Raw genomic sequence first — 14,825 nt, forward strand, 5'->3', positions numbered from 1 at the left:
AAACCAGAACTGCTTTGCAGTAAGAAGCAGCAGGGGCTGAAAGGAGTTTTCCTGGCTTTCCCAAGACCCTAATGAGTTTATATTTGTAAAAGAAGAACCACTTCCCCTTAGGTAAATTTACATACAAGTATACAATGTAGCTTCTAGAGCTACATAAGAAAGAAAACTGGGCGCTGGTGTCTTACCCCTATAATCCTCTCTAGTCAGGAGGCTGAGATCTGAGGATCACAGTTCAAAGACAGCCCAGGCAGAAAAGTTGCTAAGATTACTATCTCTAATTAACCTACAAAAAGCCAGAAGTGGAGGAGTGGCTTAAATGGTAAAATGCCAGCCTTGAGCAAAATATCCACACGAGAGTTGAGGCCCTGAGTTTAAGCCCCAGCAGCACACACAAACAAAAAGCAGAAACAAATGCCTCTTCCATTGACTTCACTGATACCCTTCCCCGTATCTGTTATCATGAGCAAAGTCAGAGCATCATGGAATATTCAAGAACACTGAATGAAACCTAATCACTTGACAAAGACAGTGATGCTAGATAGGTCATCAACTGAGGTCAGCTGACTCCCAGTCCAGTGCTCTCTGGTACCAGTGCTCTCTTCACTTGGGACCTTTCTGACATGGAGAAGCTATACCATCCTTGATCCTGGAAGTTCTCCTTTTTTGGGTCCCTAGTGGAGGGTAGCCTCAAGTCTATTTCTTTAGCCATCCCAACAATTTGTGGGCTAGCTAGATTTCCTAATTAATCACACCTTACTTAAGCCACAGTGGATTTTGTTTCTCTGTAGTTAAGAGCACTAATTAATATTAGAGAAACATGAATCACTTAAAACGCGTATCAGCCAGGTGCCAATAGTTCACGCCTGTGATCCTCATATCTCAAATGACTGAGATATGAGGACTGAGGTTCTAAGCTAGTCCAGGCAGAAAATGCTGCGAGATTCTTATCTCTAATTAATCACCAAAATCCAAAAGTAGAGCTGTGGCTCAAGTGGTAGAGCACCATCCAGGGGCACAAAAGCTAAGGAACAGTGCCAAGGGCCTGAGGTCAAGCTCCTGTACTGATGTATAAAATTAATTAACTAATTAATTGTGTGTGTGTGTGTGTGTGTGTGTGTGTGTGTGAAGAGAGAGAGATTGCAAGCGGATTATTTGTCTGATATGCAAACTCTCCAATCTCCCCTTATCTGTTTTTTTCTTCTACATCTTGGATTTACAACCTATCACTGTATTCAACCCCTAGGTGGGGTTGTTCCCGAGGAGCCCACCCACCTCAAGACTAGACCACCCACCTCAAGACTCTCTGATAGGGAAGAGTTGAAAGTCCTCGTGTTGGAATAAACAGCTTCCCAGCAAATCGTGGAAAAAAAGAGTCTGCTTCTGTTTAGGGAACACATACTCAACACCGAACAGCCAGCAGATGGACATCTCCTGAACACCTAATATGGGCAAGGCTCTGTGCGATGCTCTGCCCCTGGTGTAATCTGAGCTAGGAAGGAGATAATATTCAGAGCTAATTACCAGAAGAAAGTGGTAAGGACAGTGAGGAGGGGAGAAAGCGCATGCCTCCTGAGGGCAGAGAGAAGGAACTACCCCCAATTAGTAGATGGAGCAGACTTTACGGAGGAAGAAACCAAACTGATGTTGTATGAGGTGCGCCATTACCAGAACTGTGCTGTATAGAAATGCTGCCACATCATGCACAGCTTGGAGAGGAAAATGCCATAACAAAGCAAAGATGAGAGAGATTTGGTCCAGGGGACCTGCATGGAAAAAGAGGAGGAAGAGATCACACTGGAATGAAGATATAGACGATCTTGAAGGGGAGAAACAGCCAATGACAACCTGAGAGGGGAGACGGAGAGAGCAAGAGATTCAGAACAGAACTTCTCCATCCTTGGGGGTGAGTGGAGGTGGAAAAATAATGCAGTGTGTGTGTGTGTGTGTGTGTGTGTGTGTGTGTGTGTGTGTGTATGTGTGTGTGTGTGTGTGTGTGTGTGTGTGTGTGTATTGTTGGTTAGAAAAGAACTCTATTGCATTAAAAGATGAAAGCCAGTCCAGATTAGTGAGTAAAATTGGAACGTATTAAGTCACAGAATTCAGAGAAAAGCATAGTAGGAAAGCAGATTAGATAAGGGAAAGAAGATAGTGAGCTGTTCCCATTCCGGCAATAATCACACAGGGAGTTTAAAGCAGCCTGTAAGTAGAATCTGATCACATAATATCTTCTTGCCTGGAACTACTGAAAACAAAAAATGACAAAAAAAAATATTTGGACCAAGAGACTGAACACTGGGCAGTGAAAGACAGGAACCCCAGAGAGTCAGGAAACAGACGAAATAGACAATTATTCCCAGAGCTGCCTTGCCAGTCTCCAGACCGCAGCAGAGTGTGAACCACCAGAAAACCAGCATTGGCGCGGTGGCTCAAGTGGTAGCCTTGAGCTGAAGAGCTGAGGGACAGCACCCAGGCCCAGAGTTCAAGCCCCACTACCAAAAAAAAAAAAAGTGTGTGGGGGGGGTTTGTTCCCCAGAGGAGACAGCTCACAGAGGAAAAGCTCCAAAGACCGCAATCCTGATCAGCACGTGCATGTATGGACACACCCCAAGACCAGGGAATGGCCCCATTCAGAAAGATTACACTCCACCATGCTCACACAGGCCTGGGAAAGAGCTGTGTCCCCTCATGGGGTGGGGTCAGGCTTCAGTAGTGAGAACAGGCCCAATGAGTCATAAAAGCAAGGCCTTAAAGGATCAGCTGTTTCTAAATAAGGTGACCATACCCCAGAACAATGCTCAACAACATTTATAAAATCTAACACCTGGGCTGGGAATGTAGCTTAATGGTTGCCTAGCATGCATGAAGCCCTGGGTTTGATTCCTCAGTACCACATAAACAAACAAACAAACAAAAAACAGAAGTGCCACTGTGGTAGAATGCTAGCCTTAAGCTAGCTTAGAGACAGTGCCCAAGCCTTGAGTTCAAGCCCCAGGTCTGGCAAAAAAAAAAAAAAAAAAAAAAAAATCTAACACCTAAATGGTAAAATTCAAACATCTGGAATCTAACAGAAAATACACATCCAGAAAAGCAGAAAACTATCCCAGTTTAAAGAGAAAAATCATCTACTTTAATTTATCTAGAACTAACTATATTTCATATGCTTGAAAAGTAGCCACCTCCCAACTTCTCTGAGGCCAGTATTACCCTGATATAAACCTAACACATTTGAGACACATATACATATATGCATATATGTATATATATATATATATATATATATATATCTCCCTCATAGAAACAAATATCAAAATTCTAAACAAAAGTTTATATCAAAAAAACACTATAGAGCCAGGTATGCTGGAGCATGCTGTAATCCCAGTTTGTAAGACAGAGACAGGAGAATCAAAGTCCAAGACCAGCCCAGTAAAGGGTTAGCAAAACTCTGCCTCAATAACATGCTAAACAAATGGTGCTTTCCTGTAGTTTCAGCCACTCAGGAGGCAGAGGTAGGAGGGTAGGAGAACTGTGGCTTAAAGCCAACCTAATCAAAGTTAGAGTGATATTTTAATCTGAAAAACAAACTTAAAAAAAGGCAAAAAGGCTGGGCACAGATGGCTCACACCTATATTGAGGCTGAGATCTAAGGATTATGGTTCAAAGCCAGCCCAGGCAAGGAAGTCCGTGAGACTCTTATCTCCAATTAACCACCAGAAAACCAGAAGGGAGCTATGCCACAAAGTAGTATAGCGCTCACCTACCACAGACTTCTGTGAATCATAGTGGTGACTCCAGAGTATGACACCAAAACCAAAATTAGTAAGAGGAAAAAAATAATAAGCATACTTCATCAAAACTAAATCCTGCCTTTCAAAAGAGTCTCTCAAGAGAATGAAAAGACAAGCCACAGACAGGGAGAAAACATTTACAAAACATATATTCCATAAAGGTCCTCTGTACTGGTTCTATGAAGAAGTCTCAAAACTCAATGGTAAGAACAACTAAACTATTCTTTTCCTCCTCCTCTTCATCCTTCTCCTTCTCCTCTTTTTCTTCCTCCTCCTTCTCTTTTTCCCTCTCCTCCTCCTTCATTTTATTATTGTATGAGTAATAGTACTGGGGCTTGAACTCAGGACTGGAGATTGCCCCTTAGCTTTCTTTGCTCAAGGCTAGGGCTCTACCACTTGAGTTACACCTCCATTTCATACTAGTTAAGTGGAAATGAGTCCCATGGACTTTCCTGCCTAAGCTAGCTTTGAACGAGATTATACGATTAAGCCATCAGTATCCCACTCAAATTATTAGTTTAAACTGATCAAAATATTCTGGCACACATTTCACCAAAGAAGACAGATTGGGGGAGATAAACACATGGGGAAAATGTCAACATCACTGTCATTAGCTATGCCATTCCAGTTTTGTGTTACTGAAACAAAACACCTGAGTCTGGGAAAGTTTATAAAGTTACCTCATCTTTTCATTTTGCCAAAACCCAGTTGACCATATGGGTGTAGGTCTACTTTTCTATTCTGTTCTATTATGTTATTTTCTGGTCTATTTGTGTATTTTTTATTTTTATGATACTGTTACCATCTTGGTTACTGTAACTTTCTCCAATTTTGATCTTCTGTTTCAAAGAGGTGTTAACAGGCTATGGTCCTGGTTTAAGGCTAAGGGCTTGCATCTGGTAAGGGCTTCTTGACTGACAGAGTACCAGCATGGCCTTAGGGCATCACATAGAAAGACACAGCAAACACGGGAGTATGTTTTACAGTCTCTCCCCCTCTTTTAACTCCATCTTAGAAAGCTCCAAATGATTATCTGCTTCTAATAGGCTCCCAAAAAGCCGCCTCTAAACACCATAGTTAGATTAGGTTTCCATTTTCTTCTTGCTTCAAAATGGGGATTAAATTTCAATACACGAGTCCTTAGGGGACACACTCAACTCATATCCAAATCATTTGGGAATTAAAAACTGCAATGAGATATCACTATACACATATTAGAATGTTTAATATAAAAAGGCTGAACTTACAAAGTATAGGATGGGGCTGGGAAGGTGGCTCAGTGGTAGAGCACTTGCCTTGCATGCATGAGGCCCTGGGTTTGATTCCTCAGCACCACATAAGCAAAAAGAAAAAAGCCAGAAGTGGCACTGTGGCTCAAGTGGTAGAGCGCTAGCCTTGAGCTGAAGAGCTGAGGGACAGCACCCAGGCCCAGAGTTCAGGCCCCAGGACAGGACCCAAAAAAAAAAAAAAAAAAAGTATAGTATAGGATGTAAAGAAACATAGAACACACACTAGTAGTTGAAAAGTCTTTGGAAAACATCTTGATAGGTTTGGGGGGGGGGGGGGGTTGCTTTGTTTTTCTTTTTTAGTTTCTACCCTGATCTATTGAACCAGAACTACTATGGGGCTGAGACCCAGAAAGCCCTCTGGGTGATCCTGATCCCACACTGGAGTTTGAAAGTCACTGGTCTAAGCCGGGCACTGGTGGCTCACGCCTGTAATCCTAGCTACTCAGGAGGCTGAGATCTGAGGATCGCGGTTCAAAGCCAGCCCGGGCAAAAGAGACCGTGAGACTCCTATCTCCAATAAACCACCAGAAAACCGGAAGTGGCGCTGTATTTCAAGTGGTAGAGCGCTCACCTTGAGCTGAAGAGCTGAGAGACAGCGCCCAGGCCCAGAGTTCAAGCCCCACAACCGACAAAAAAAAAAAAAAAAGAAAAAGAAAGTCACTGGTCTAAGAAAACAGCTAGTATGCACTAATGAAATACTCAAGTGCCTACCTCTTAAGTCCACTGGGACCAGGTATTCCTATTGATTACTGCTTTAACCATGCTGGCAGAAGATTCTGGAATTCCTTCTTTTGCTAGCATATCAGGGATTGAACCCAGGGCCTCATGCCTACTTGGCAAGGCATTCTCCCATTCCTTCTCATTCTCTCATGCCTTCTGGAACACTGTTGACTGATCTCAGCACAGGCCAGGGAACACTTTAAGGGAATTTTTTTTAAGTTGGTGCTAAATTCAACTGAAGTCTCTTCTCTCTTCTTCTTCTCTCTTTTTCTTCTTCTTCTTCCTTCCCTCCCTCTTTTCCTCCCTTCCTTTGTTTCTTTCTCCTTTCCCTTTCCTTCCTTCCTTCCTTTCTCTTTCTTTCCTTCCTCCCTCCCTTCCTTCTTACTTTCCAATGCTACAGACTATAGTCAGAGCTTAGCACTTACAGATAGTTTTTAAAATGTTAAACACACATTTACTACGCAATCTAACCATCCACTCCAGTCTCCCTAGAGAACTGAAACCATACATACATAAAGACCCTTGCACAAATGTTCATAGCTGCTTTAGGTTAAAAGCCCCCAAACTGGAATCAACCTAATGTCCACCAACATGTGGATGGATAAACAAATTGTGCTGTAGCCATACCATAAAATTCAACAAGTGATAGGGCACTTGCTCATCAACTGCAAGGCCCTGAGTTCAAACCCCACCACTACCAAAAACAAAGGGAACAATCTATGCATGCACACAATCCCAAAATATACTCAAACTCACTAAAACAGTACACAGTCTTACACAAGTGGGTAAATGCTAGATAATCCCACTCACTTAAAATTCTTGTAAAAATGTAACAGTTTGGACAGAAAAATTACTGTTTGGGGACTTTGTAGGAAGGGAAGAAAAAGGGACATGAACAATAGATTGCCAACTTTGGAGATGGATGAATATGCTCTTTTTTATTATTATTGACCCGGTCCTGGTCCTAGGGCTTGAACTCAGGATCTGGGCAGTGTCCCTGAGCTTTTTTTTTTTTTTTTTTTTAATCAAGGCTGGTGCTCTATCACTTTGAACCACTGCTCCACTTCTGGTTTTCAGGGGGTTAATTGGAGATAAGAGTCTGCCTGGGCTGGCTTGGAACCAAGACCCTCAGATTTCAGCCTCCTGAATAACTAGGGTTACAGTTGTGAGCCACCAGCACCCAGCCGCAATAATACTTGAATGAGAATAAAAGTGCACGCAAATGTATAGAATGGTCACAAAGACCTGGCCAGCCCCACTCCGAAGAAGGCCAGAGGAGGGCACCCAAGGGACGGTGAAGGACAGAGGGGCAGAGGAACTGCATGTGTTCGCTGAGGCTCCTAGGGTCCCCAGACCAGTTGGCTGTCTCACTGATGGGGTGTGGCTGCGAAGACATTCCCAAACATTTGGGGATCAGCTCTTGTAGGCTCCCTTTCCTATAGGGAAAGGCAGCTGACTCTGTCATGTTTCTAAACTTAAGTTTTGGAGGGCCCTGACTGGTCTCCTTCCCACTTCTCACATCCATTCCCAAGTCCCTGCACAGATGACTAAATTTTAGGACTACCAGAAAGCAGGGACAAAGACAGCCATCTCAAATCTCTGCCATATGCAAGAGACGACCCTGCCACCCTTGTATGTTCTCAGAAGAGTGAGTGCTCCTAGAAAAGCTGCTCTGTGTGCAGCTGTGAGAGCATTTATGTTCCCTCACACCACAGCCAGAAGCACCATCATGTTCTGCTAGGAGTAGTTAACATGGTAACACTCTGAAAGGAGTTCTCTGGCTTCCCATCACACACTGTCTGATTTGATGCTCCTCGCAGATCTCTGAGGGGCTCCTTGTATCTGTACAGTGTAGAGGGAGAAGCAGATACCTTAACTGACCACAGGACAAATACATTCAGACTCCTCTAACTCCACCAGCCATGTTCTGTCTCCATTCACCACGGGCCAGATTCAGGGGGAAAGCGGGCAGAGATGCCTTCAAAAAGCCATCGCAGCTGGGTGCCGGTGGCTCACACCTGTAATGCTAGCTATTCAGGAGGCTGAGATCTGAGGATTGTGGTTCAAAGCCAGCCCGAGGAGTGAAGTCTGTGATACTCTTATCCCCAATAAGTAGCACTGTGGCTCAGAGTGGTAGAGCACTAGCCTTGAGCTGAAGAGCACTCGGGCCTAGAGTTCAAGCCCCACAACCGACAAAAAAAAAAGAAAAAAGCCATCATGGTTCCCAGCATCGTCAGATAGGGCTGCACATAGCCCTAATTTGAGACTGTCTCCTGGGGTTTTGTACTTTTTCCTCAAACTTCTATGTCCATCCTTAAAACCCAGGACTTCTCCTATCTCAAGGAAGGACTTCCAGGACACGGGACTCTCTCGGCCCAAGAGACCTTGGATGGTTGGCATGTCTCCCAAGTGGTCACCCTCATTCTGGACAAAACATTAAGGCCAGACAGAGATGGCCAGACTCAGTCAAGCACATGACCTGGTCTACGATCACCAAAATGTGACACGGCCAGCTTTGGCTACTTAACCTCAATCTGCCCTCTGAGGGCAGCGTGTGGACTGAGTTTCCTCTCTCTGGCCCACAAAGGCCTGGGAATTAGAGAAAGACAGCTGGTGTGCAGCAATTCATAATCAATTTACGCCGTCTGAAATGTCCCTCGGGGTCAGTATCACCCTTCACCCAGTTAATGATTTGAAGAACACCTCTGGTCACTAGAAGCAGGATGGAGACGTCCCCCTCTCACCCTTCAGTGGGAATGAGTGATGAGTCTCCGTGTAGCCCACACCCCCGGCTCTCTCCACATATGTGCACGCTGCAACCTTGGCTTTAATTAGTCTCTGTCTTCACAGGAAATAATTGTATCTCTGCTCTGGATTTCATTCATAAGATCACTTACATTGAAAAGCATAGGCTTTTTATTGACTCACTCAACTTACCGCAGGGCCACATGGTTCACTCAAAATAGAGCAAGACAGCATGAGTACTAACCCAGCAGGAACATGGGGAAAGCTGACAGTGATGGGAGCCTGGCAGAGAGCTGATTGTGTGTGTGTGCATGTGTATGTGTCTGTCTGTCTGTGTCTGTGTCTGTGTGTCTGTCTACCTGCCTGCCTGCCTATCTGCCTATAAACAAACTTGAACTTAGACCTCACGCACAGGCTAGTGCTCTACCATTAGAGGCACAGCTCAAGTTCTGGTTTTTTGGTAGTTAAGTGGAGATTAAGAGTCTCAAAGACTTTGCTGCCAAGGCTAGCTTTGAACTTTGATCCTCAGATCTCAGCCTCCTGAGCAGCTAGGATTATAGGCGTGTACCACTAATCCCCAGTTAGCCAGTTGCTTTTTAATATCCATCCACTATCCACCTCCAAGTATCTGAGAGACTAGAGGGAGGGTAGAGATAAGCAAGAGGCAAAGATGCTACCTGACTACCCACCTACCCAGGCTCTTAGGCTCAGCTCTACTTTTCCAGATGTTATTAATGAGAAGCTGGGATTGAGAAGCTATATGTAGTTCCTGTTGGCTCCAACACTGTAAACTTCCTCATATGGCAAGAGGACATATATTGAGCACTCACTAGCCTGAAACCCAGATGCCCCATGGGATCCCTCAAGAAAGGCTAGAGAGCCAGATGCTAGCTCTTTACTGCATAAACTTCAAGGAGACACATCATAATCCTTAATATATGCAATAATTAGGTGCTAGGCACAAGAGGTACCTTGAATGCCATCCTAAAAAATGTGGCTCCTGAGGGCTGGCCTCAGGTAATGCAGAGGGTCTTCCACCAGGACCAAGTGCCCTTGTGCCCAAGCATGGAGCCTCTGATCCAGTGCGGGCTGGTCACAGTGCCATTACTCACCCGAGCTTCTGTTAACGAGGTGGTCCCATGGAGGACACCCACATTTATCATCTGATTAGGAAAGATGATCTATTTTTAGATAAAACATATATCCCCTAACAGGGATGGACAGTTATAAATAACTTGGAGGACTCTAGCTGATGCCCAAAACATCATGATTTAGGCCGAAAGAAAAAGGCTTTGTGATCACTGTCCCTTCGCTTTCCCCACCACATTTTTCATGTTTAGGCGCTGTCACCCCAGGTAAGTGATCACCTTGGCTGCATCCCATTTCCTCACAAGCTAAGGGGAGGAAGAACTGTCACCATCAAACAGGGGAGACCAGGGATCAAGGGAGGAGAATCAGGGGTCTGGGACCTTTGCCCGACCATCAGTTAATTAGTCCACCTCTAATTTATGGCTTATAGAGATGGCTTCAAGTAAGGTCTCTACTCAAGTTAGCTGATAAAGGAGGGATAAGCTCTAGTTAAGCATTCCTCAAAGGTCCATGTGTGAAGGGCTTGGTCCCCAGGCCATGCTGCTGTCTGGGATGGTGGAGCTTGAAGAGGCAGAGCCTAGCCAAGCACTGGTGGTTCATACCTGTAACTGAGAGCATCACAGTTCAAAACCAGCCCAGTCAGAAAACTCTGTGAAACTCTTATCTCCAATTAACCAACAAAAAATCCATAATTGGAGCTGTGACTCAAGTGGTAGAACATAAGATTTGAACAGAAAAGCCAAGCCTGAGGCTCTGAACTCAAACTTAGCACACACAAAAAAGTCAAAATGGTTCAATATGATACTTGGGGTAATTATAAGTGAGAAAGTATAAAAGTATATACAGGAAGTAAGGTTTCTATACCTCAAACTGGTGATATGAAAACACCAAAAGACAGTTATATGTTTAAAAAATGTAATACCTACATTAGCAATTAAAAAAATAAACAGATATACTCAACACTAAAGCTAAATAAAAATGGAATTCTAAAGACTAGTAATAAAGCAATAATCTCACAATTCTTATTTAACATAGTGCAATAAGACAAGAAAAATACAAGGCATAGAGATAAAAAGAAATAGAACTGCTTCTATTTACAGATGATGCAACTATGTATATTCCCAACAAATTTATGAAAATCCCTAGAAATAATATGACTTTAGCAAGGTTGCATCATATATGCATAATAAAAATCAAGTGTAGTTTTACATATTAGCAATGAGCATATCAATATGGAAACCAAAAACACAAACTCCATTTAAAATTGCTCAGGAAAAAAATAAAGTACTTAGATGCAAACATAATTTCAGTTACCAAGCAAAAACTACAAAATGCTGATGAAAGAAATCAAAGGCTGGCTAAGAAAATGAAGAGCTTTTCATGTTGAGTTAAATGTCATCATGGAGTAAATGGGTTTAACAGATATCTACAGAACATTCCCCGCCTAACAGTCATCGATATATATATGTTCTTCTCAGCAACCCATGGAACTCTTTCCAACATAGATCAAAATGCAAGTCTTCACCAATACAAGAAAAACTGAAATTACTCCCTAAATTTTATCAGACTACAATGGAATAAAATTAGAAATCAACAGTAAGAAAAACAGAAAATATCCAAGCCCAGGGAGATTGGACACCTTCGAATAATCAGTGGGTCATTGAAAAATGAAAAGGAGATTTTTTTTTAAATTACTAGAATCAAATAAAAAAGAACACACAATTTACCAGAACCTTTTGGAGTACAGTAAAGACATTGCTAAAATGAAAGTTGATAGTTATAAGCACATACATTATAAAATCAGAAGGCTGAAATCTAAGGATCTAAGTTGAAGCCAACTTGAGCAAGAAAGTCTGCGAGACTCTTATCTCCAATTAACAACCCAAAACAGGAAGTGGAGTGGTAGCTCAAGTGGCAGAGTGCTAGCTTTGAGTGTAAAAGCTAAGGGAAAGCACCCAGCCCTGAGTTCAAGCTCTGTACCAACACACACACAAACATACACACGCACACACACATACACACACACACACACACACACACACACACACACACGATAGCCATGATATTACCTCTCCAGAATGGCTAAGCAGGACTTGAGTGGTGGCTTTTGCCTCTTTTCTGATCATCCTCTTTAAGGAAGCAGCCAGGACAGAGAGAAGCAGAGCACTACTGAGTGTGTGGAAATGCTCCTGACAAGGTGAGCAGCATCGCTAGCACCAGAGGCTCAGGGTACCAGCTAAGACTTCCTTGGCACATGTAGGGAACCCAGCAAGAGGAGGATCCCTTGTCGGTAGCCTACAGGGCCATGTCTCACCTCTCAGCAACACATGACCTCAGCGGTGGCAGGGAGCTAAGAAGCACAAGAAGAGTCCAGCACGTGATTCCTTCACCACCAGCTGCAAAGCAAAGGCAGATGGGGTAACTTCCAATCTGAGAAGGAAGGAGGCTGCTTTTAAGAATATAATCCATTTGGCATTGTATACCAAGACACTCTAGCATTTGGGCTCAAATTAAATAGTTCACTTGCTTCTAGGAACCAAATCTGAGGAAATAATACAAATTGAGGTCAAAGGCCAAGAAATGTTCTTTACTGTTAGTAATGAAAAATCGTTAGCAATTTAAGCATCCATTAAAGGAATGACTAAGTAAATTATGAGAGATATAATTACAGCCATATGATAGAATAGGTCATCATCCAATTTTTGGTGAAAAGTTGTCAAAGGCATGCAAAATACATGGTGAAAAAGTAGAGTATAATATTAAATGTAAAGTGGACATGGTGGAATATCTGAGGCAGAAGGACTGTGAATTCAAGGCCAGACTGGGCTACTCTGTCTTAATAATAATAACAATAATAACTTAAGACATGACTCCGAACTGGTAGATAGAAAGCACTTGTCTATAGAGTTAATAATGGGAGTTAAATTGGTCATGGTTCTTTTCTTTGGAAAACTGGCCATGTATAAACTATAAAATTTAACAACAAGCCAGGCGCTGGTGGCTCACGCCTGTAATCCTAGCTACTCAGGAAGCTGAGATCTGAGGATCGAGGTTCAAAGCCAGCCTGGACAAGAAAGTCCATGAAACTCTTATCTCCAATAAACCACCAGAAAACTGGAAGTGGAGCTGTAGCTCAAGTGGTAGAGCACTTTCCTTGAGCTGAAGAGCTGAGGGACAGCACCCAGGCCCAGAGTTCAAGCCCTACGGCAGACCAAAAAAAAAAAAAAAAAAAATTTAAGAACAATAACTATAGCTGGATGCCAGTGGCTCATGCCTACAATCCTACTCAGGAAGATGAGATCTGAGGATCATAATTTGAAGCCAGCCTAGAGGGATAAATCACAAAGATTCTTTTTTTGGGGGGGTGAGGGGTTGGTCCGGTCGTGGGGCCTGAACTCTGGGCCTGGGCACTGTCCCTCAGCTCTTTAGCTCAAGGCTAGCCCTCTACCACTTGAGCCACAGCGCCACTTCCGGCTTTTTTCTTTTTGCTTATGTGGTACTGAGGAATCGAACCCAGGGCCTCAGGCATGCAAGGCAAGCGCTCTACCACTGAGCCACCTTCCCAGCCCTCACAAAGATTCTTATCTGTAAGTAATCACCAAAAAGTTGGAAGTGAAGGTGTGTCTCAAGTGGCAGAGTGCCAGCCTTGAGCAAAAAAGCTAATAAGGGACTGTGCTCAGGCCCTGAGTTCAAGCCCCTGTATCAGCACAATAATAATAATAATAATAATAATAATAATGCATTGCCCAAAGTAAAGGATGCTATTGTTGACTGCAGGTTTCCTCTGAGAACCTAACTCCTCACTCTCCTCATGAAGACAGCCCACAAAGGATACTGAACTGAATTCATCCCATCACCTTTGAAGCTGAAGAGTCACATGCCTACTTGCCTTATAGGTTAAAGGACTGATGTGTCCTTGGATCTTGCTGAATAGAATCAGCAGGTGGGGTTTGGTGGCCAAGACAGAAGATAAAAGAAATAGGAGTCCTCAGTCCCAGAAGCCTCCTCTGAGCTCAGCACTTCAGCGGGGACTGGTAAAAGTTCCTTTGCAGCCAAGATTCAGCCCTGCAGGACATGGAAACAGAGAAAGGGGTCAGCAAGACAGCTGGGCACCCTTGACGCTCTCCCCAGACATTCTACCCAACAATCTCTCATGAGCTGCCTTACAGGGAACATCTCCCACACTGACTTTCCTTCCATACAAAAGTCTTTGTTAGGCTGGGCGCCAATGGCTCACACCTGTAATCCTGGCTACTCAGAAAGCTGAGATCTGAGGATCACGGTTCAAAGCCAGCCTGGGCAGAAAAGTCTGTAAGACTCTTATCTCCAAAATAATACCAGAAAAATGGAAGTGGCTCTGTGGGCTTAAGCTGAAGAGCACAGGGACAGCGCCTAAACCCAGAGTTCAAGCCCCATGACCAACCAAAAAAGGGGCTGGAGGCATGGCTCAACAGTAGAGTCTGCCTTGCTAGTGCCAGCTCCTGAGTTCAAATTCTAGTGCTCTAAAAAAGAAAAGGAAGAGGAGGAGGAGGAGGAGGAAGAAGAACAGGAAAAGAAAAAGGAAGAGGGTGGAAGGGTCCCTGCAGTCAAATACATTTGTGAAATAATTCTTGCTCTATCTCCATTTAGGCAATTTATACTGCACAGTAATGTATTAAAAGGCTCTCAAGGGCTGGGAAGGTGGCTCAGTAGTAAAGCGTTTGCTTTGCATGCATGGGGCCCTGGGTTCAATTCCTCAGCACCACATAAGCAGAAAAAAAAAGCCAGAAGTGGCGCTGTGGCTCAAGTGGAAGAGCCCTTACCTTGAGCTGACGAGCCGAGGGATAGAGCCCAGGCCCTGAGTTCAGGCCCCATGACTGGACCCAAGATAAATAAATAAATAAATAAATAAATAAATAAATAAATAAATAAATAAATAAATAAATAAATAAAAGGCTCTCAAAGTCCTGTACTAAAGACAAATATTTTTAAATTTTTTCCCAAATTATTTGCCCTCTTGTCATAAGTGTCTATTGACTTCTTTCACAACACACACAGTTCTGCTCCCCAATTATGTGAATTTTGTTGGGATGACCACTGATGGTTGTTATTACTACTTCTGGAATTCCTATTGTTTGACCTTGAAGTAAATTTCCTTTTGACTGAAGAATGTACTTTATTTGATTGTGAAACCAAAGGCAATTTTCCTGTTTTGACC

At 43.3% G+C, this 14,825-nt stretch overlaps 2 long non-coding RNA genes across 2 annotated transcripts in view; one reads left to right on the forward strand and one right to left on the reverse strand.

Annotated features, from left to right (window-relative positions):
• Window positions 1-12,013, reverse strand: part of LOC138803922 (uncharacterized) — a 32,068-nt gene extending 20,055 nt beyond the window's left edge. Inside the window, exon 1 of the long non-coding RNA XR_011365096.1 lies at window positions 11,943-12,013. This is a non-coding gene — a long non-coding RNA (uncharacterized lncRNA). The remainder of the gene's footprint in view (window positions 1-11,942) is intronic.
• Window positions 1,557-14,188, forward strand: LOC138803924 (uncharacterized). The gene is made up of 2 exons (XR_011365098.1): window positions 1,557-1,903; window positions 13,406-14,188. It is a non-coding gene; the product is annotated as an uncharacterized lncRNA (long non-coding RNA).
• Window positions 14,189-14,825: the final 637 nt, after the last annotated feature.

The sequence above is a fragment of the Dipodomys merriami genome, unplaced genomic scaffold (assembly GCF_024711535.1).
Source record: "Dipodomys merriami isolate MVZ:Mamm:240054 unplaced genomic scaffold, mDipMer1.0.p SCAF_35, whole genome shotgun sequence".
NCBI classification, from domain to species: domain Eukaryota; kingdom Metazoa; phylum Chordata; class Mammalia; order Rodentia; family Heteromyidae; genus Dipodomys; species Dipodomys merriami.